We start from the raw sequence: 23066 nt of genomic DNA, 5'->3' as shown, positions 1-23066 counted from the left end.
TAAAAAAAAGTTTCCGAACCATCACCGATCTCCACTACACGTTATATACTGAATTTGTTCATTATATATATATATATATATATATATATATATATATATATATATATATATATATATATATATATATATATTGTTACATAGCCTATGATTTCATCATCCTTTGTGTAATTTTAACGCACAGTTGCTGCATGTTTGATCACTAGCGTGTTCTGCCTCAGTCCCCCCCTTCTACCGTTATAGTAGAGTAAGTCGTTCTCTCTGTTGTCCAGAGCGGGATTGTGAACTCTATTTCCCCATGGCTTTCATTTGCGCGTCCTCTTACAAGTTGTATCAGGCTCTGCCGGCCCCTATATAATGAGCTCAGTCTCTGCATCATGGCCACTTAGATCTGCTCCTCATTTTGTTCACATCTCTGTCCTCCCCTGTACAGATATTATTATTGTGAGTGCTCAAGAAGTCTCCAACCATCTAGCAGCTGTGTGTAATTTGAGTATAACTGTTGTTGCATTTTTTCTTGTACTGTATAGCATAAGTTTAATTTGTAGGCCTAGTGAAGTTTTTGTAATTCGTGTGGGGTTCTTTATGTCAGTCATTTTTGATAATAGTTTGTATCTGTAATTATTTATCTGGCATTCACTGAGTATTATCTGGTATCTCATTTTTATCAGGGCTGACTTAGATAAATTTATTCTTGCTAATTTCGTGTTAATAGAGGCTATTGCAGTTAACCATATATTTAACCTGTTTATTTTGCCATTACATTATCCTTATGAGTTCTGAATGTTTTGTTGTTAGTTTAAGCATTAAACTTTAACTTGTAATTTTACCTAACTCTTTTGTTTTGAACCTGGAACTTTACGGGACAGTAGTGACTCTTCGTATTCTCACTTAAAGTGTACGTTATCTTTCTCTGTTCCGTAACATAAATTTGGCGACCTCATATCAGGATATTCAGGATATTATCATAAGGATATTGTTTGATATTTTGTGACTGTGATATATTCATGATGGCTACTATTTCTACACTTGATGAAGCCAAAGATTTTTTGTCAAATGTGCAAACAGTGTGTGATATAGAAAACAGAACAAAGAATGAACTTAAGCTTGTTGCTCAACAATTGGGAATTGCAGTTCACTCTCATCATTCTAAAGATCAAATTGTTGGCATGATTAATAAAAGCTTGTTTAATGTAACTCCTCCAAATGAGCAAACGCAGATTGAATTAGCTAAGTTACAGGTAGCCCTGCAGGAGGCTCGTGTGAAGGAAGCTGAATTTCAAGCACGTGCTAAGGAGGCTGATGTTAAGGAGGCTGAGTTTCACGCACAAGTTGAACTTGCTAGGATTCAGGCAGACCATGAGTATCGCATGAAACAAGGTGGAACTGGATCATCTAGCTCTGATGATTTTGATGTGGCTAAAAATGTTAAACTTGTCCCTCCTTTTAATGAATCTGATTTAACTAAGTATTTTCAGTTGTTTGAGAGGGTAGCTACAGGTTTTAATTGGCCTAAGGAGTATTGGCCAGTACTCCTTCAAACTGTTCTCACCAGTAAAGCTCAAGTAACTTATGCATCTTTGCCTCAGGATCAGTCTGATAATTATGATGTAGTTAAGAGCTTGATTCTTAAGGCCTATGAGCTTGTTCCTGAAGCTTATAGAGTAAAATTTAGGACAACTTATAAGCAAGATAAGCAATCCCATGTTGAGTATGCAAAAATCAAAGAAGATCTGTTAGAGCAGTGGTTAAATTCTAAGAATGTGGATTCTGATTTTGACAAATTTAAGCAGATGATTTTGCTGGAGGACTTCAAAAGGTGTATTTATAAAGATGTAAGCCTATATCTTGATGAGAAAAGAATAGATAATTTGTCTGATGCTGCAGTTTTAGCTGATGAATATGTTCTCACTCACAAGAGATATTTTAGAGGAAAAAGGAAAGCTGAGAGTCAGTACGTTGCCTCTACTCAGAGTACAGGTAACAGGAAAGAGAATAAGGATGATGTTTCTCAGGAAGTAAATACCAGCTTCACCTCTAGATTTCAGAAAAGTAAATGTACTTATTGTAGTAAGCTTGGTCATACTACGGAGAGATGTTTCAGGAGACAGCGTGATGTGAACAAAAAGGAGTCTTTAAATATTCAGTCAATTGGTCTAGTGTCCACGCTTGAGAGTTCCCAGAATTCTTTAACTGAGTTAACTGAACCTGCTTTGAGGGGTAACTTAAATTCTCATGATGGAGCTCCTCTTTTGAGCAGTAACGTGGGTGACACTCTCAAGAGTTCATGTGCTAATTTCCTGTCTGATGGTTTTGTCAGTCCTCTGGACAGTAATGACAGGAAATCAGTTAAAATATATCGTGATACAGGTGCTTGCCAATCCCTTATGCTGACCAGTGTTCTAGGCTCTAATGTTAATTCCTCTGATGAAACTGTAATCTTACAAGGTGTAGGGAATAATTACTTCTCTGTTCCTCTGTGCAGAGTGAATTTAGAGTCTGGTTTTGTTAATGGTTCTGTTATGGTTGGGTTGGTTGAGACACTCCCAATGTCAGGTGTAACTTTCTTACTTGGAAATGATATTGGTGGAAGTCAAGTGTGTCCAGCTCCTCAGTTGTCTAGTGAGCCAGTGGCTGTGTCCCGGGATTGTGATGTCCCTGATGTGTTCCCTGCATGTGCTGTCACTAGGGCTAAGTCTAAAGTTACTGGTGATTTAGAGGATAATGATGATGATGATGTTATCCTAGCTGACACTTTTCTTGCTAATTTGGACCACTCACCAGATGAGGCAGTACCCCGTAGTGTTGATAATTTGTCTCGTCAAGAGTTGGTTGAGTTGCAGGTTGCTGACCCTGAGTTGAAAGGTCTAGCTAACTCTGCTTGCAGTGAAGAAGAGTCAGCCGGTGCTTCTACTTGTTATTATGTAAAGTCAGGAGTACTTATGAGGAAGTGGAGACCCCCAACAGCATCAGCCGACTGTGAATGGGAGGTTGTACATCAAGTTGTCATCCCTCGTGTTTGTAGGCAGGATATCATTAGAGTGGCTCATGATTCCAGTTTGGCAGGACACCTTGGAGTGAGGAAGACTGTGGCACGCATTTTGAAACACTTCTACTGGCCAGGTATCTTCAGGGATGTTTCCTGGTATTGTAAGTCTTGTCACACCTGTCAAGTTGTGGGGAAGTGTAATCAGACCGAAAAGGTTGCACCTCTAGTTCCCATTCCTCCTTTTGAGGCGCCTTTCACCCGTGTGTTGGTGGATATTGTGGGCCCTCTTCCTAAGACTTCTTCAGGATTTTCTTATGTGTTGACCATGATTGATATGGCTACTCGTTATCCTGAAGCCATTCCACTTAGAAATATCTCAGCAAAGAACGTGGTTAAGGAAATGCTAGGGTTCTTCACAAAGTTTGGTCTGCCCAAGGAGGTACAGTCAGACCGGGAAGTAATTTCATGTCAAACGTTTTCAAACAGTCTCTGAAAGAGTTGGGCATCACCCAGATCACGTCTTCAGCTTACCATCCCCAGACCCAAGGAGCGTTGGAGAGATATCATCAAACACTCAAATCGATGCTCAAGAAATACTGTTTGGAACATCAGAAAGACTGGGATAAAGGTCTTCCATTCGTTGTGTTTGCTGCAAGAGAATCTCCAAATGAATCACTGGGCTTCTCACCTTTTGAACTACTGTTTGGCCATGAAGTAAGAGGACCCCTTAAGTTACTCAAGGAATGCTGGCTGTCGGAGGAAGATGACGTCAACCTGCTGGAGTATGTGATGAATTTCAAAGAACGGCTGTCCACTGCTTTACAGCTGGCGAGAGAGAATTTAGGAGCTGCTCAGGAGAAGATGAAGACTTGGTATGATAAGAAGTCCAGGTTACGCCACTTTCAGCCAGGAGATCAGGTTTTGATTCTGCTACCAGTTCATGGGCAACCTCTTCAAGCCAAGTTTAGTGGCCCTTATTTCGTGGAGAAGAAACTCAGTGATGTCAGCTATGTCATCACCACACCAGATCGTAGAAAGAGCAAGCAACTATGTCACATCAACATGCTAAAGTTATATCACAGGCGGAACGAAAATAATCCAGTCTGCACTGTAGCTGTTCCACCCGAGTCTGCAAGTGAAGCTCTCCCATGCAGTATGAGCCTGAGTGATAGTTTGGGGAAGAATCCTGATATCATGAATGATCTCCAGACTAAGCTTTCTCATCTACCACCCAAGGAAAGGCAGGAGTTTTCGGCATTACTGCAGGAGTACCCGCAAGTGTTCCGTGCCACTCCAGGAAGAACCACTGTGTTGATGCATGATGTCGATGTTGAAGACGCAAAGCCAATTAAATTGCCTCCTTACCGTGTGAACCCAGTGAAAGTTCCTCTCATCCAGAAGGAGCTTGGCTACCTGTTGGACCACAAGATGATTGAGCCCTGTCAGAGCGAGTGGAGTTCTCCTGTCACTCTGGTCCCTAAGCCAGGTGGGTCACAGTGGCTTTGCATTGACTACAGACGTGTTAATCAGATAACCAAAACAGACACTTACCCTCTCCCTCGTGTGGAAGATTGCATAGACAAGATCGGAAAGGCTAGGTACATAAGTAAGTTTGATTTGTTAAAGGGATACTGGCAAGTACCTATGACTGAACGTGCTAGGGAGATCTCATGTTTTGTAACACTAGGAAAGATATTTGCGTGTTCTGTAATGCCATGTACAGATTGTTTTAGAGTAATAAGAAATTTCCTTTGTAAATTTCTTTTTTCTTTGTGGGGAGGTGTTACATAGCCTATGATTTCATCATCCTTTGTGTAATTTTAACGCACAGTTGCTGCATGTTTGATCACGAGCGTGTTCTGCCTCAGTCCCCCCCTTCTACCGTTATAGTAGAGTAAGTCGTTCTCTCTGTTGTCCAGAGCGGGATTGTGAACTCTATTTCCCCATGGCTTTCATTTGCGCGTCCTCTTACAAGTTGTATCAGGCTCTGCCGGCCCCTATATAATGAGCTCAGTCTCTGCATCATGGCCACTTAGATCTGCTCCTCATTTTGTTCACATCTCTGTCCTCCCCTGTACAGATATTATTATTGTGAGTGCTCAAGAAGTCTCCAACCATCTAGCAGCTGTGTGTAATTTGAGTATAACTGTTGTTGCATTTTTTCTTGTACTGTATAGCATAAGTTTAATTTGTAGGCCTAGTGAAGTTTTTGTAATTCGTGTGGGGTTCTTTATGTCAGTCATTTTTGATAATAGTTTGTATCTGTAATTATTTATCTGGCATTCACTGAGTATTATCTGGTATCTCATTTTTATCAGGGCTGACTTAGATAAATTTATTCTTGCTAATTTCGTGTTAATAGAGGCTATTGCAGTTAACCATATATTTAACCTGTTTATTTTGCCATTACATTATCCTTATGAGTTCTGAATGTTTTGTTGTTAGTTTAAGCATTAAACTTTAACTTGTAATTTTACCTAACTCTTTTGTTTTGAACCTGGAACTTTACGGGACAGTAGTGACTCTTCGTATTCTCACTTAAAGTGTACGTTATCTTTCTCTGTTCCGTAACAATATATATATATCCTGTTTTGCACAAGCATTCAGTAACATATGAGTGTTCTCACGCTAATTCCCTTATGGGAGGTACTAATCTCGAATTTTGGCCGTGACAGTACTGCCTCTGCACACGCAGCAGCACCTTATTTGGTAACAGATTAAAAATAGCATCTTTCTTTTCTCTTTCCTCATGCACTCTACCACCCAGCGTAAAAAAAAAAATCCATACAACAATAAACATTATAAACATGAAAATGAGGGACAGCATTCATAATTATTATTTATTAGTACAAATGTACTGAATTTTTTCGTTTTTCATATTTCTTGTTTTGCACTAGCACTTCAGCAACATATAAGGTGTTCTCATGGTGAACATTTGGATGTACAGTAAGCAACATTAATCGTGTCGTGATCTGTACATCCTTTCCTTGCCCTTTCGTTAATTTTCTATTGTGAGGTGCAAATTTCGGTTCGTATTGAATTTTAGCCATGAAGATTCAGCCTATACACACACAGCAGCACCCGTTAATGGTAATAGACTAAAAATATCTTTCGCCTCCCTTTAGACACACATTACACCACCCAGACTACAACACTAAGCCCATACTTGCATAAAAACATCAGAAATAGTGAAAAAATGATATATATATATATATATATATATATATATATATATATATATATATATATATATATATATATATATATATATATTAAAAACCTTCTCATATCATGTACTGATTATGTTCGTATTACGTATTTCTAGTCATTCCAAACCAGCAACACTGAAGTCTTTGGGGGTGATATTATGGATATTTCATCCGGTGGTGCATTTTCTTAGTTTTCGCCACTGTGTCCAGACCTTTTGCGAAATATTCCACGATTCATTATGAATCAAAGGATGGGTATAGGAAGCTAAAAATTCCAGTGCCAGGTGAGCCAGGTGATAAGGGGAAAAAATTGATTTTCAAAACTTGTAAACATAGTCCAAGCGCCGGCCAGGGAGTTCTATCAATTTCCGGGGGCACAGCCACAGAGGGGTTAAAAACCTAGCTGTGGAATTGCTCAGCTGCCGATGAAGTGTTCAGTACTCTAACAAGTTTTCAGCACTGTGATTGAATAGGTTTCACTTCGTGAAAGAGGAGATTACCTATAAGTGCCGATAAGTATGATATTTCTTACCTAGATTCACATCTTTGGAGTACCAAATAAGGGCAAGCGGTAACTATGAACGACAGTGATGCAGGAATTCAATCTGTTTTCTTAAAACCAACGATCTTAATCAAAGTAATGTTAACACTATATATATATATATATATATATATATATATATATATATATATATATATATATATATATATATATATATATATATATATATATATATATATATACAGTGCAGGTAATTAACATTTAATTTTCGACAAAAGAAATAATGAGAATAAGCAAAATATACCTACTTTGTGATAATAAATGAAGCTGCCCAAGCAACACACGTGACAGTATGTGTACTGCCGATTCCATTAACAGACTGATCCAGTGAACCAAACATACATTAATGTACGCAATTCAATTATCATCCATTTGAACGGATACCTATCTAGAAGAGCGTGTCATCTAATTGCGGGGGGGGGGGGTTGCCCCCAGACATCCCTAAATAGCAATGGAGGCCTAACAGAACCCACAGTGATTAAACCTACCCAACAGCATGGAAACTAAAATATGCATTGCATGAAACTTGCGCCAAAACAGTTTGAATCTGTGCCATGCAAAGAGACCCCTGACTCCATACTTATTGATCAACAGTTTCAGCAAAAATGTACAGGATATGTTACTATGAGACTGAGCGGTGATAGTCAGTACCAATGGCAGTATTGTCAGTTACTAAGAAATCGTGATTAACTAAAGCTACTTAATAATGGTGATAATAATACAGATAAAGAACACTGAAATTATATATGGTGACAACTGTTGAACAGCATGATAACTGTTACACTGCTGTTGTCTGACAGTAGTGTCTACAACTGTGTTTGCGTTATTAACTCAAAATGGTATCTGATAACATAGCATTTGACGATGAAGATTATGATGATGAGAAGGACTAGGAGAAGGAGGATGATAATGATGATGTTTATGTTGAAAACATTGTTGCATAATGTTTTTTTATTGGCATATGCTGAGTTTCGAACTACCACTAAACAGTCAGTGGTAACCCTCACAGTAGGTTATGTCTTTTTGCTTTATTTTTGCTACTGCCCAAAGATTATATGCAACATAGGGAAGACCTTACGTAGTGATGGGGGTTGGTAACTGTATTGGTGGTTACCGGCTGAGAATGATAGCAAAAACGCAATTAAAAATGCTGAGTGATGATCACCGAGAGATATTTAAGTAATCTCTCTCTCTCTCTCTCTCTCTCTCTCTCTCTCTCTCTCTCTCATTATTTACTCATTCTATCATTTTGTGGCCTCATCAATCGCCCAAATTGATGTAATAGCCTTCATTATCAAGTACAGGCGTTCACACACACACACACACACACACACACACACACACACACACACACACACACACACACACACACACACACGTTACCTTTTTCTTCATGTAAAATAGAATCATCCACGTTGTCAGTCTCCCTCCCTTCTTAGCGTTTTTGTCTTCCTCACTGTTTTCTGTCTTCTTCCTTCCTTCCTGTCCCTCCCCCCTCGTCTGTCTCACTCCTGCACTACTCTTTCTTTCCCTTTATTGCCTGCCATATTCTGGAGGACGAAGAACTATAATCCATATATTTTCATCTGTGTTGTTAGCGTCAAGGATGAGGAGTTGCGCTTAAAGCATTCCTAAAATTAGCTAATCCCAGGGTTTGATGCTCCTTCGGTCAATAGTCTCCCCATAATTTTTCCTTCTTCTCTTCATAATTTCTTCTTGTGCCTTATCTTCCGTTGTATCTTTCTCTCTCAGACCCATTCCCTCTTCATTGCCCACACTCTTTCTTTCTCTTCTTTCCCGTCTCCAACTTTTCTCTCTTTCTATAATCTCTCCATTCTTTTTTATCATTGTCTATATATTTGCCAGTCTGTATGTTTTCCTCCCCTCCCCTCCTCTCGGTCTATATCTTTTCACTCCTCCTGATTCCCTTCCTCTCTTCCTCCTTCCCGCCTCGAATCACAGTCTCTCTCTCTCTTTCTCTCTCTCTCTCTCTCTCTCTCTCTCTCTCTCTCTCTCTCTCTCCTTCCCCTTCCCTCCCCATCTCCTACTCAGCTTACTATTCTTAAACCTGTTTCAGATTTCTTTATTACCCGTCCCCGCCCCGGAGGGGCTTCGGGATTGGTACTGTTTTCGCTCAGTTTGTCTGTTTGTTTGTCTGTTGCCTGTCTGTCTGTCTGTCTGCTAACAACCTTACGCGAAACCTACTGGTGCGATTTTGACTAAAATTACATGGATGATGGGCTAAGACCTTCTGATCACCTGACTGAATTTTGGGCCAAATTGGGCCAAGGCCCAGGCTGTAGGCCAAAAAAAATGTAAAAATACCGGGATGGATAAAAGTCGTTTCTTTCGCCATAACTCCTTTCAAATTCGTCTTATCGACTTGAAACCAAAACCAAAAGATGCATCTTCCATATCTGCATAACATGCCTCATTACATCAGACGGGTCACGTACGAGTTGGCGGTAGGGAAGGATCATTGTCAGGTGGGTCGGATTCAAATGAGCATAAAATTGTCAATTTTCACCCGATTCCCTCCAAATCTGATATGTGATATCTTGACTAGATATCCTGCTGTGTTTACACGTCGGCACTAAAATGACTTCCGGAGTTGGGTTTGCTGTGCCTTGGCGCAACCTTTTTGTATTTTTTTCTCTCTTCCTCCGTATCTATTTCCTGTACTATGATCATTCCTTCCAGTCCTCTTATCTGGTCGCAGTTTCTTTATACTACGTCGTTGTTCTTGCTTACAAACCTACTGTCATTTTTCCTTTTCAATTACTTCATTTCCCAAATAATAGATTTTTGTTTTGCCATCATTCTCTGACATCCCTGCATCCATCCTTCTTCAGCGCGTTCTCCCTCCCTGCCTTTCCTCGTTCCCTTTTTGTAATGAAAGAAAAGTATTCGGGAGCCGAATTCTAATCGCCCGCCACAATATGCTGTTGGTCAAGTCCACGATTTTGGTCACATCTTTATACCCTGGAGGTTTCATGTTGATAGATCAAACCGTTCATGGGACATGATGGTGTTAAAGGCGGGCGATAAAAACAAGCTGACCTTTGGCAGCCATTTTGTTGACCTTGACCTTGACGCCGAGTGCCCATTTTCGAACTCGGCCAAGATTTTGGCCATATCTTGATACCCTGAAGGTTTCATGTTGATAGCTGAAGCCGTTCGTGAAATAGAATAAGAACAGATACACACACACACACACACACACACACACAGAGGAGGGCAAAAACATTATCGCTCCACCTTCTAATGACGGCCGATAACTATTTTCATCATTTTACCTCTTTCTCCTTTCTCTCGCCCTCCCCCTCTTCTTCACACCCTCCCTTCCAACTCTGCGTGTTTCCGCTTCCAGCAATTGTATTATCGCCTCTTGATTAACGCGATTTTGATTGGGCTGCGATCGATGCCGCTCGGGTGTAGGCGAGACGTTGGAGGGTTTCGTGTGTATATATGTTTTTGTGGCAACTCATACACATTTTTAGGTGCTCCATTGTTAAGCTTCCGATCGAGTATATATAAATAAAATATATATATTATATAGATAGATAGATAGACAGATAGATAAATAGATAGCTATAGACAGATATAGATAGATACATATAGATTGATAGATATAGATATAGATATAGACAGATATAGATAGATGAGATAGATAGATAGATAGACAGATAGATGGATATACATGTGTTTCTGTGTGTGCGTGTGTGTGTGTGTGTGTGTGTGTGTGTGTGTGTGTGTGTGTGTGTGTGTGTTTCTGTATGTGTACGTGTGTGTGTGCTTATGTGTGTGTGTGTGTGTGTGTGTGTGTGTGTGTGTGTGTGTGTGTGTGTGTGTGTGTTCTTACCTAATTGTTCTTACCTAATTGTATCTTTACAGGAATGAGTCAAGCTCGTACTGTCCCGTGTCTTAAACCATATTTATCGTACATATCCTTAAATTTGTGAATTGTTTGCAAAACTGAGTAGTTTATGCAGGCAAAGGTGGCAGGTCTGGGGGCGATTGCTCTGTTTGGGAAACTGAATTTCCTTACGTCTTTATCACCTCTCTTCTTATGCAGTTTTTTGCAGTGTCCTCTTGCTGATGCTTCTCCATATGTTAAGTAATCATTTATGTCTATTTTCTCCTTTCCTGATATGCACTTGTATAGCATTATCATGTCACCTCTTTTCCTTCTCTCCTGTAGTGTTGGTAGATCTTTTTCCTCTTCATACAGCATAATGTCCTCTTGTATGTTACTGATGCAATCTATGGGTACATTAAAAAGACGTAAATAACATCTCATATAATATTTTTTTTTAACCTGTAACGTGAACGGTGAAGGAAGACTAGGTAAATAGTTCGTTGTGTTAGCAAGATTACGATTCATGACAGACTGTCAAGACAACGTCTACAATGGCTGTAGGTGAGAGGGTGTGTAGTGGGGTGAGTGTTGGTGCATGTTGTGAGGGACCCTTACCTAATTTGTAAAATTATGCTTCTGTACCAAATGTGTATGATTAAGGCATTTATAAGAGTAAATGTAGGGTAAACTTAGCTAAAATCGTCAGAGGCATGTAGCGAGGCTAGCTTCGGTCACGATACAAGCCCCGCCCACAATTCGGAACGTGACGTCGGTGTGACGTAGTAGTAATCACCGACGCTCTTGTAGCTCTTTACAAGAGTCTGTGTTAGTAATTCTCCTTTGTATTTTTGCATCATCTGCAAACATATTCAGATAGCTCTCATTTCCAGTGTTACTGTTTATATCATTTATATACACTAAAAACATGATTGGTGCCAGCACTGAACCCTGTGGTACTCCACTAGTCACTTCTTTCCATAATGAGTAGTTTCCTCTTAGTACTGTCCTCATTTCTCTTTTTATGAGAAAGTCTTGCATCCAACAAAACAGTTTGCCTCGAATTCCTCCTTGATGGTACAGTTTCCATAAAAGTCTTTGGTGTGGTACTGTGTCAAAAAAGCTTTCTTGAAATCTAAATAGATACTGTCCACCCATCCTTCCCTTTCCTGTATTGTGTTTGTTACTCTGTCATAGTAGCTGAACAGATTAGTAACACATGATTTTCCTTTTCTGAAACCAAACTGTCTTTCTGTTATCATACTGTGTTCTTCTAGATGATTTACCCAAGCTTTTCTTATAAGTTTTTCTAATACCTTGCTTACAACACTGGTCAGTGATACTGGTCGGTAGTTGAGTGGATTTTGTCTATTTCCTTTCTTGAATAAGGGGACAATATTTGCTTTTTTCCAAATATCAGGTAGTTTACTTTGACTCAAGGATTTCTTGAAAATTAAAAATAATGGTTTACTTAACTCCTTTGCACATTCTCGTAATACCCAACATGAAATTGCATCATGACCACTTGCTTTTCCTCTGTCTAATCTACTTAACTCCTCCTGTATTACTTTTTTTGCTATTTGTATATCTGGTAGTATGTGTGGACATGCGTGTTTCACATAGTCCCTCTCACAATTTTTTTCTTCTGTAAAAGCTAATTGGAAATTCTTATTTAGTGCTTCACAAATATCTTTCTCTTGTGTATAAGTGATTCCCTCGTCCGTAATGAATTGTATTATATCTTTTACTTTGGTTATGTTTCTGATATAGCTGTAAAACAGCTTTGGTTGATCACTACTTTTATTTATTATATCCTCCTCAAACTGTTTTTGGGCTTCCCTCCTTATTCTTGTATAGTCATTTCTTGCCTGTTTGTAATTATTATACGCCCTTTCACTATTGTGTCTTCTGTATCTATTCCACAACAAATCTCTTCTTTCTTTTGATTTATTACATTCTGTATTGAACCATTTCTGTATTTTCTTATCTGTTTCTTTGTGCTGTGGGATGTACTTCTGGACTCCTATTTCATAAAATTCACAAAATTTTTTATATACAGCATTTAAATCTTGTCCTCTAAGCTCATTTTCCCAATCAACTTCTAAGAAATACTTCTTTAGGGCTTGATAATTTCCCTTTTTATAGTTTAGGCTCTTTTTGTAACTGTCATTGCTGTTTACTCTGTCATATGCTATCCTTAAGTTATAATTTAGTACTGCATGATCGCTTTTGCCGAGTGGAGGGTGATATATTAAACTGTCAATATCATTTTCTTGCCTAGTAAATATTAGATCTAGCACTGAAGGTACATCAAGTCCTCTTTTTCTGGTGGTTTCCCTCACATGTTGCGTTAAGAAAAACTCTTGTACGAGATCCAGGAGCTTTTGGTCCCAACAGCTTTCTTGGCTATTTATATCTGGAGTATTCCAATTTATATTTGTATTGAAGTCCCCAGTTAGTATAATTCTTTCCGATTTCTCTTCCATTTTTTGTAGTAATGATCTTATACTCTGAATTGTACTCTCTGCCAGGTCCTCATATTCGTCTCTTTCCCATGTGTTTGATCTGGGTAGCATGTACAAATTGGCTACAATTACTTTACCTTCAGATGTGTCGATCTCTACTGCAATCAGTTCTACTTGTGATGGTACATCTAGTTTTATTTCCTTGACTTTTAGATTTTTCTTAGTTAATATTATAATTCCTCCTCCTTTTTTTTTAAATTTCTGTCTCTTCTCCATATATTGTATTCCTCTAAGTTTAGTATGTCATTGGATATCCTTGGTGTTAATATTGTTTCAGTTATGCATATTATTTGTGGTTCATTTTCTCTGACATAATCATTCATCTCTAGTAATTTAGATACCATTCCATCCACATTTGAGTACATCAACTTTATCATCTTGTTTATATATTTGTCATGACATGGTTCTACTACCTTCCTCCTTTTTCTTCCATCCTGTTTGTGTACCACTTTCGTACCTGCAATCCTATTACTTTGTAAAAAAATTTCTTCTTCTCCTTTTCTGATCTTCCCTGATTTTTTTGTTTTTGCTTCCTCCCTTTTCTCTTTCAGTAATTCCAGTTCCTCTTGTGTTAGGCATCTTTTTATCCATACATTTTTGAACTCCTCTTTTTCCATAAGATTCTTTGCATTTTTTTGTATCTCTTCCACAGTGTTTACACTCTGGAAAGTCACCTTTAGAGGTCTTGTCTTGCTTTTCTCGTATTTCCCTAACATTTTGTGTTCCTCTATGTCTTTACTACAGATTTCCTCTGATACTTCTTTCAGTAAGCTCATTACATTTGCCATCTCCTTTTTGTCTCTTGTGATCTTGTTTTTTACTTCTTCCTCTTCTATACCAGTGATTACTATAGACTTGTTTATCTCTACTGAATCTCTGACTAACTTTGGATTGTTTTGGATTATTCTTTTCACTTCCTTTTTAATGCTTTTTTCCTCTACCCTTGTTTCTAAGTCTTTTTTTACTTTCACCATTTCAGCATACGTGGTTTCTACATCATTTTTGTAGCTTTGCACAGCTTCATTCACCTGTGTTATCTTCTCCTCAATATCACTGCTCTGGTCCATAAGACTGCTTGCTTGCCTAATTGTCTCTGTGTCATTTTTGAACTCTTCCATAACACTCTCGTGATTGACTACTGTACTTGCCATTTCACTCACTTTCTTCCTAAGCGTACTCAATTCCACTGTTAGTTCACTGATGGTTGTGTCTTTCTTATTGGCCTCCCTTCCTAGTTTTTCTATCTCTTCCTTTTGCAAGTGTATTTGCTTCTTTATTTCATCAATTTCATTTTTGAAAGCCATTTCTAGTTCGTGTACACGTTCAACAAGTCTATTGTGAGTCTCCACTTCAACCAGTTCTTGGTAGAAATCATCATTTTGCTTTTTACTTTTATCCCTTTTCTTTTCCAAATTTATTTTACTGAAGTATGTATCCATTTTGCAATACTAAAAGAACAGAGTATGTACTTACAGGGTATGTACACTTTCCCCGTGTTGCTGTAATCTAAACAAACCCAGATGACTCAGCGCATTTTTTTTTTTCCTCGTGGTTCTGTTTTTTTTCTGTTTGAACAAGTCTTGTTTAAACTCATTATTTTTTTTTTCCTTTTAATAATGAAAAATCATTTAGTCTAACCTGGTACAGAGCTTGACTCATTCAAAGATACTAATTTAGGTAATGCCACTGGCCGTGTTGGTCCGGTACGGAGCCCCGATGTCGCACGTCTGCCTCCTTTGACTGCCTCTGTGTGTGTGTGTGTGTGTGTGTGTGTGTGTGTGTGTGTGTGTGTGTCAGAGAGAGAGAGAGAGAGAGTATAATAAGTGAAGTGGTGTTTACTCTGCTGGGCAAGGATCGAAATTCTTTCATTACTGAATATTTCATAACATTTTTTTTTTCAGAGTATCTGAAAAATTATACAGTTACTAGCTCATTAGCCTTCCTCTGGGAACAGCCCTTAGGTGTTATCTCTCCGTTCATATTACCCCATGAACATACAGCATTTTTACCCCATGGATCTAGTTTCCCCTATAGGCATACTCTTCCCCATGGACATACTATCCTTCATGGACGAACTCTCCCTCATGGACGTACTATCCCTCATGGACGAACTCTCCCTCATGGACGTCCTATCCCTCATGGACGTCCTATCCCTTAATAATGCACATACTTCATGGACTATTTTCTCACATGTACGCACTTTGCACCTAGAACGTAAATTTACCCATGGCCATATTTTTCCCCATGGATGTACTTTCTCCGTGTAGCACTGTTCACCATGAAAGTACTTTCTCCTATGGCTGTATTTTTCCCCATGGAAGCACTTTCCCCAAGAACATACTTTCCCTCATGTACGCATTGTCTCCCATGGACGTACTTTCCTACATGGATCAATTTATCACTGTGAACCCACTTTCCTCATGAAGCTATTTCTCCTGTGGCTCTAACTTGCTCCATTGCCTCATTATTTTCCTTATGAACTTATTTTCATCATAGACGTATATTCACAATGAACTGGCTTTCACCAATGACGTATTTTCGCTCTGGACGTATTTTCCCAGTTGACATATTTTTCCCCTAGGACCTATATCCATCATAGACATATTTTCTCAATGGATGAATTATTAGCCGTCCTGGAACGGATTTCACTCCTTGGACCCATTTATCATCATGGATCTACTCCCACCAAGAACCTGTTTTCTCTCAGAGAACCTATTTTAATTCCATGGGGAAGTGCCGAATCCCCACACAGACTCACTTCATCCATGATCTTTTTTTTCCAACACATTCAATCTATGTCTCTACTCCGGCCAATTTCCCTCAACAACGAATTCCCTTGTGGACCCATGTTCTCATATGGACGTACTTTCACCTGCTGTATTTTTCCATCCTAAGAGCCACCAACCAACATACCACCCACGCAGGCAAAGAAGTCTGTCTCCGTTGCAGCATGATAGCAACTTCCCTCTTCCCTCCACACCACTGCTCACCGAGACGCAGCACATCTGATAGCATGGATTCCTCTAATAGGAGTCCAGATATGCATAAAAAGATGCTATAATCATCTCTCTCTCTCTCTCTCGTACTGTCATTATAACGCTAGGTCTGTTTCATTTGTCGCTTTGTCACGCTACCCCCCTACCCCCCTGGACAAGAAAGAAGATATGAGTCGCAGGGGAGGGGGTTCAGGGAGATTGGTATCCGTGGGAGGTGATGGGAGGAAGGTAGGGTAGTAGGGAAGGAGGAAAACGCGCGCGCGCGCGCGCACACACACACACACACACACACACACACACACACACACACACACACACACACACACACACACACACACACACATACGAGAATATACAGTACACAAACATGCACAGATACTCAAACTCACACGCAGACCAAACAGAGAGAGAGAGAGAGAGAGACGTTAGTATAAGCAGTGTGAAGCTTATGAGACGGTGTGTGTACACCGATAACCTTATGGGGAATGATTCTGTTCATCCTGACCTTTTGAAATTGAAATTGAAATTATAGTTTTACTTAGCTCATAATAATGAATTTAGAAATTCATAAATAAAAATAAAACAGCCGAGTCCGTTAACATGAGTTATCAATCAGACTCCACATTATATAATCAAAGTCGGTTGGTGTTGGTTATAAAAGAAAGGAAACTATAAATACAGTAATATATATATGCATTTACAACACTGGCATGGAATATTTATGAGTTAAAAAAAAAAAAAAAAAAATGGGCTTTACGACATTCTACTGATATTGTTATAGAAAACAGAATTTTACATTTTTCTTAAAACTGTACAGGGACGAAGCTTCTTTCATTTCAGTTGGCAGTAAATTCCAAAGCTGGCAACTTTTATAATGGAATGAAAGCTGTGCTTGTCTCGAGATCACTCGGGTATTTGTTTTCTTAACAGATAGTTATTGTCTACTCTTGTTTGATATGAAATTTCAAAAAATATTAAGTCATTCCTAATTTTATAAACAAATAAAACTAAACAATAGTTGACTGTCATTAAAGTCAAGGATTTTTAGTTCTCTAACCAAAGTTGAAGTATGAGAAAATCTGTTGTTAAAAGTCATGATTCGTACAAGTTTCTTTTGCATTAATTCAATAGGGTGAAGAACATTTGTAAGTAGAAGACAACAGAATATTTCCACACAGTAGGTGAGGAACAATAAGGTTAAAATATAGGAGACGTAGTGCCTGCTGGGTATGCTTACCACAGAACATGTAATTAACCCCGGCAGGGCGAGATAAATTTACTTTTAAAGCAATTTACATGCGATTTCCAAACTAGTTTGTGATTATTTATCAGTCCTAAAAATTTAAAGTCTTATAGTCACTTATTTTTGGATTTATTTATTATCACCAGTTGCCAAACACAAATAAAAGTTTTCCTTTTAAAACGCATACATCTCGTTTTATCATTTACAGTTAATATATTTGATATAAACCATATATTGAGTCTCGATATTATTATAATCAATAGCAGAAATATAAAAAGTAGTGTCATCAGCATATAATGGCACCTGTCCTGTAGTAATAGCATTGAAAACATCATCCATGTAAACTGTAAAGAGCAGAAGACCCAAAATTGACCTTTGATGTACGCCTGTGCTTGTGACATGGAAATTTGATTTACACTCTTTATATGACACATACTGTAAACGATTGGAAAGATAACTGCATTGCCAGTTGTATCCAGTATTCCTTATTCCATATCTTCTCAATTTGTTTTTCAAAATGTTATGGTTCACACAGTCGAATGCTTGATTTACTCATAAATCCAAAAACACCACTAAAGTCATTTTACCTTGGTCAAAATTATGTATAATATCTGAATAAAACTTAACTACACACATCTCTGTATTACGGCTGAACCTAAAGCCATATTGATTAATATGCAAAAGGTCATTGACTCCAAATAATTTGTCAAACATAAAAATGCAAGCTTTTCAATAACCTTACTAACTGCAGTTAACACTGAATGTGATCTATAGTCTGCCAACATTTTATGGGTCTTTACTCTTATGCCATGCAGTTATATTTGTAATCTTGTGGATATATGGGAAAATATCCTGTGAAAGTGATAAACTGCAGACACGGCACAGAACATCCTTTAACACATCAATATTCTTCCATAGTACTGCCATAGGCAAACCATCATAACCTGGGCTTGCGTCTTTTAAACTGTTCGTAATGATTTTTATTACTTCAGGAGAAGAAATATCAAATGTGAAAGTAGTATTTCATTCACAAAAATTGTTAAAAAGCAGTATTTGGCATTTTCGTAAGTTTCCTATTAAGTTCAGCAGGAACGGAAGAGAAAATTAATATTCATTAAAAGCATTTGCTATGATATGTGATTCGGCAGCTTGCCTGTCATCAACCATATAGTTTCACTGGAATTTTTCAGGGCTTTGAGCATAATGTTTTATTGTTGGAAAAAGCATATGTTCCAAATTATCCAAGAGAAATATTCATCAGCCCAAGAATTAAAAGCTGTTTACGAGACGTCACCTTTATTGTGGGCGGAATTCGATATTGTATTGAAGGTAATATCAGACAACTGTACTATCTTAGAGAAATAATTATGTTACAAAGAGTTATAAGAACATAAGAAGAGAGGATAACTGCAGTAGGCCGGTTGGCCCATGCTAGGCAGCACCAGAGTAACTGAACTACTAGATTGAGATAAGGACAGCAAAAAAGAAGGCTCTCCCCCGCCCTCCAAACCCTCCAGCTGAAACCGACAGGAAAAAGTAAAAAAGAACACCACTCAGTATAGAAAATCTGGCGTGGACATTTTATAGGAAAGTGTGAAAGGAGAATAGAGACTATCGTAGTGTAACATGAAAAGGAAAAAGTGTGAATTAGTATTGGTTATAAGATTTTTTTTTCTACACTCACCCCTTATTTGTCATATGCTTATCTAGCCTATACTTGAAACCCTCAATGGAAGAGGGAGAAACTACTTTACTAGGTAGCTTATTCCATTCGTCTACTACTCTATTACCAAACCAATTACTGCCTAATTCCGTATTGAAGCGGAATTTTTCTAGATTGAAACCATTACTTCTAGTATTAGGACTCCATATTATAATTACAAATCATAATAGATAGATAGATAAATAGACAGATAGACAGCTCTATGCGAGCCTGGGAATGGGAAATGATCTTGCAAGTTACACTGAGGAAAAGCTGACAACAGATTACGAAGTAGCCAGTAAGGAGATGATGCAGTTAGTTGTCAGCAATTCACCGGTGAACAAAGCTTTGTTGACCATACACACACATACACACATACTCACACACAGGCTTCTAGAACTTTCCAATCACAGGGAACACACGTGATACGTCTCCTGTTTCACCAGAATTTAGGAAAGAGAGCTCAGAAGGAAGCTAGCCATAGAACAGACAGGTCGCAGGGAGAAGGGCTTAGCAATTTGAGAGAGAGACAGAGAGAGCGAGACAGGGAGACAGGGACTCTACTCATACTCACTCGTGAGTGAGAGACTTGTTAATATTTCCAAGACAAATAAAAATAGTCCCATACTATTCTTTACCTCTCCTGTCATTGCACGACAAATGGGAAAGAAGATTATCTACTTACAAAGCTACTCAAGTATAACAACAGCTTGTCCACAAGTCTAAAATATATATATAACTTCTCTACAAGTAACTACAAAGTCCTTTTATGACACTAGTTCTATCCTGTATGCTCACTTTAACCTACCGTGTGCCGGCTATTTTTAGCCCAATGGGTCACCCCAGTGCCAGCCATTTTTCGACCTTTTTTTTTTTTGACTAAAATGATAGATTTTGATGTGGAAACAACGAATTTCGCCATTAAAATGCTCACCGAGGCTCGGAAATGAGTTTTATTGAGTCCTGCATACTCGTCCACAGGTATAGCCGCTCTCTCACGCTCACCACGTACGTGAGAGAAAGCCGTTTTCTATGTAAGGTATACTTAGGTATTTATGCTTGGAAGGTATAGCAATGTTCAGTACACTTTTCTGATTACTTATTACTTCAACATCAATACAGTTTGCATGTCTTCTCACTGTGAATGCATTATCTTACACTTACTTGAAGATAGGTACAACCTGACTTCATTACGTAGAGTCCTGGCACTTACAAGAAGATATTTACAACTTGACTTCACTTTATAGTCCTTACACTTACAAGAAAATATTAACAACTTACACTTACATGAAAATATTTACAAAATGCCTTCGCTATGTACAGCACTGGGTGAGGGATGCAGGCAGAGTGAGGCAGAGCGAGTGTGAGGGGGGGCGCAAGTGAGTGTATGGCCTTGACAGCCTGGGGGGTGGTAGAGGAACAGTTACCTTAATTGCCTGCCAATTTTTACCCATGAATCTTGAAAAATGCAGTCACAGTAAAGTTTTTTATTTTTAAACTGTTTTAAAACGGCACTGGCACTGGCCACGGAATTATGTCAGACCTTTTTAAAATCTCACTGGCTCACAGCGGGTTAAGTACCTTGCTAATATCTGCCTTACTTATACCATTCATCCACTTAAACACCTCAATTAAGTCTCCCCTTACTCTGTGCCTCTCTAGCATACGGTAGGTTCCAAACATCATGTATCATTTTTGTCATTCTTCTCTGTACATTTTCTAACGAGTTAATATCCATTCTACAGTAAGGACACCAAAATTGTACTGTGTTGTCTAAATGTGCCCTTACTAATGCTGGATAAAGTTGCAGTATTACTTTTGATGACCTGTTGCTCACACTTCTCAAAATGAATCCTAGGACCCTATTTGCTTTATTTCTCACTTTAATACATTGTTGCCTTGGTTTAAGGTCATTGCTAACCATAACTCCTAGATCTCTTTCACATTCCGATTTGGTAATTTCCTTGGTTATCTAAGTTGTATTTAGTATCTCTAATGATCTTTCCTACATTAAGTACGTTACATTTTTCAACGTTAAATTCCATTTGTCAAGTTTTAGACCATTTGGACAATATATCAAGGTCCTTTTGTAAGTTTTGGCAATCATCATTCGAGTTAATGATACTCCCTATTTTCGCATCATCGGCAAATTTGCTGATCCTACTAGTGACTCCTAAGTCTAGACCATTTATATATATAATAAATAATAAGGGACCGAATGCTGAACCCTGTGGTACACCGCTAGTTACTAATCCCCAATCTGACTTAATTCCATTTATTAATACTCTCTGTTTTCGTCCTTCCAGCCAGGATTCTATCCACTTTAAGATTTCGCCGTCTATACTGTGTGCTCGAACCTCTCTAACTAATCTTTCGTGTGGGACCCTATCAAAAGCTTTACTAAAGTCCAGTGAATAACTTCGTAAGTTTTATCGCTATCTACTGCCTCAAAGACCTCTGAGTAGAATGACAACAAGTTTGTGAGGCAGGATCGACCTTGCCTGAATCCATGCTGACTTTTGTTTATAAGATTAAATCTTACTAAATGTTCTCTAATCTTATTTGCCAAAACTGACTCTAACATTTTTCCTGCTATAGACGTTAGACTTATCGGACAATAATTCGACGCAGCTGATTTATCTCCCTGTTTAAAGATGGGCAATACGTTTGAGGTCTTCCACACCTCTGGAACTTCTGAAATTAAAGAGTCATTAAATAACGTTAAACGTGGCTGACATAATTCTTCTTTGGTTTCTTTTATAATTTTTGCATATATATCGTCCGGACCTGGCGAGTTTTGAGGTTTTAACTTATTAATTTCTTTCAATACGACCTCCATACTAATGGTTATTTCACTAAGAATATTCTCTGTCACAGGTCAATAGCACAACACTATCATAGCAGACATCTGAGCAGACTGTTATTGGCATATGGTTAGGATGTATATAATGTTACTTATTACATGATGGTATAATTTTCAGTAAGTAACCCTATACGTTTGTCCAAGATTCAGCCTGTGTGTGTGTGTGTGTGTGTGTGTGTGTGTGTGTGTGTGTGTGCCTTAAGTACTACTAGACTATTATATGTATTTGAATGAAACTTCCCAGGCAAGTTCGTCTGGTTACCCCGAAAGTCTTTTCCAACCACGATTTTTATTGACAGAGTTAGAGAAAGAACAGAGAAATTAGTTGGAGAAGAACAGGGAGGCTTTAGGAAGGGAAGAGGTTGTGTAGATCAGATATTCATTCTTAGATCTTTAGTGGAAAAGTTTCTAAAGAAGGGAAAGAAGTTGTATGCGGCTTTCATGGATTTGGAGAAAGCATATGACAGGGTGGATAGACAAGGATTGTGGAAAGTATTAAGAATATATGGAATAGATGGGAAATTGTTGAATGCTGTGAAGTGTATGTATGAGGGTGCTAAGGCTGCAGTGCGTGTGGGTGGTGAACTGAGTGAATTTTTCTCTTTAAATGTTGGGTTGAAACAGGGATGTGTCATGTCTCTATGGTTGTTCAATCTGTACATGGATGGGGTAATAAAAGAGGTTCAAGGTAGGGCAGTGGATGTTGGAGTGGCCCTGGTGAGAGAGGGTAGTGTTTGGAAACTCGCTGTACTGTTGTTTGCAGATGATACTGTGTTGTTGAGTGAAGACAAAGTGGAGCTGCAAGGCTTGGTGGATGAGTTTGGGAGAGTGTGTAAGAAACGGAATCTAAAGCTGAATGTAGGGAAGAGTAAAGTGATGGTCTTTGAGAGAGGTGAAGTCAGCGAATGTACAGCGAGGTTGGATGGTGAGGAATTGGAAAATGTGAGTACGTTTAAGTACTTCGGTAGTGTGATGAGTAAGGATGAAGGTTTGGAGGGTGAAGTGCTTGAAAGCGTACAGCAGGGAAGAAAGGTTGTTGGTACCTTGAAAGCAGTGATAAGAAACAGGGAAGTGAGCATGGAAGTGAAAGAGTTACTACATGACAGTATTGTGATATCAACTCT

The sequence above is a fragment of the Coenobita brevimanus genome, chromosome 4, assembly GCF_032717465.1.
Source record: "Coenobita brevimanus isolate Jiangsu-jjx chromosome 4, ASM3271746v2, whole genome shotgun sequence".
NCBI classification, from domain to species: Eukaryota; Metazoa; Arthropoda; class Malacostraca; order Decapoda; family Coenobitidae; genus Coenobita; species Coenobita brevimanus.
This window is presented reverse-complemented; position numbering follows the sequence as displayed.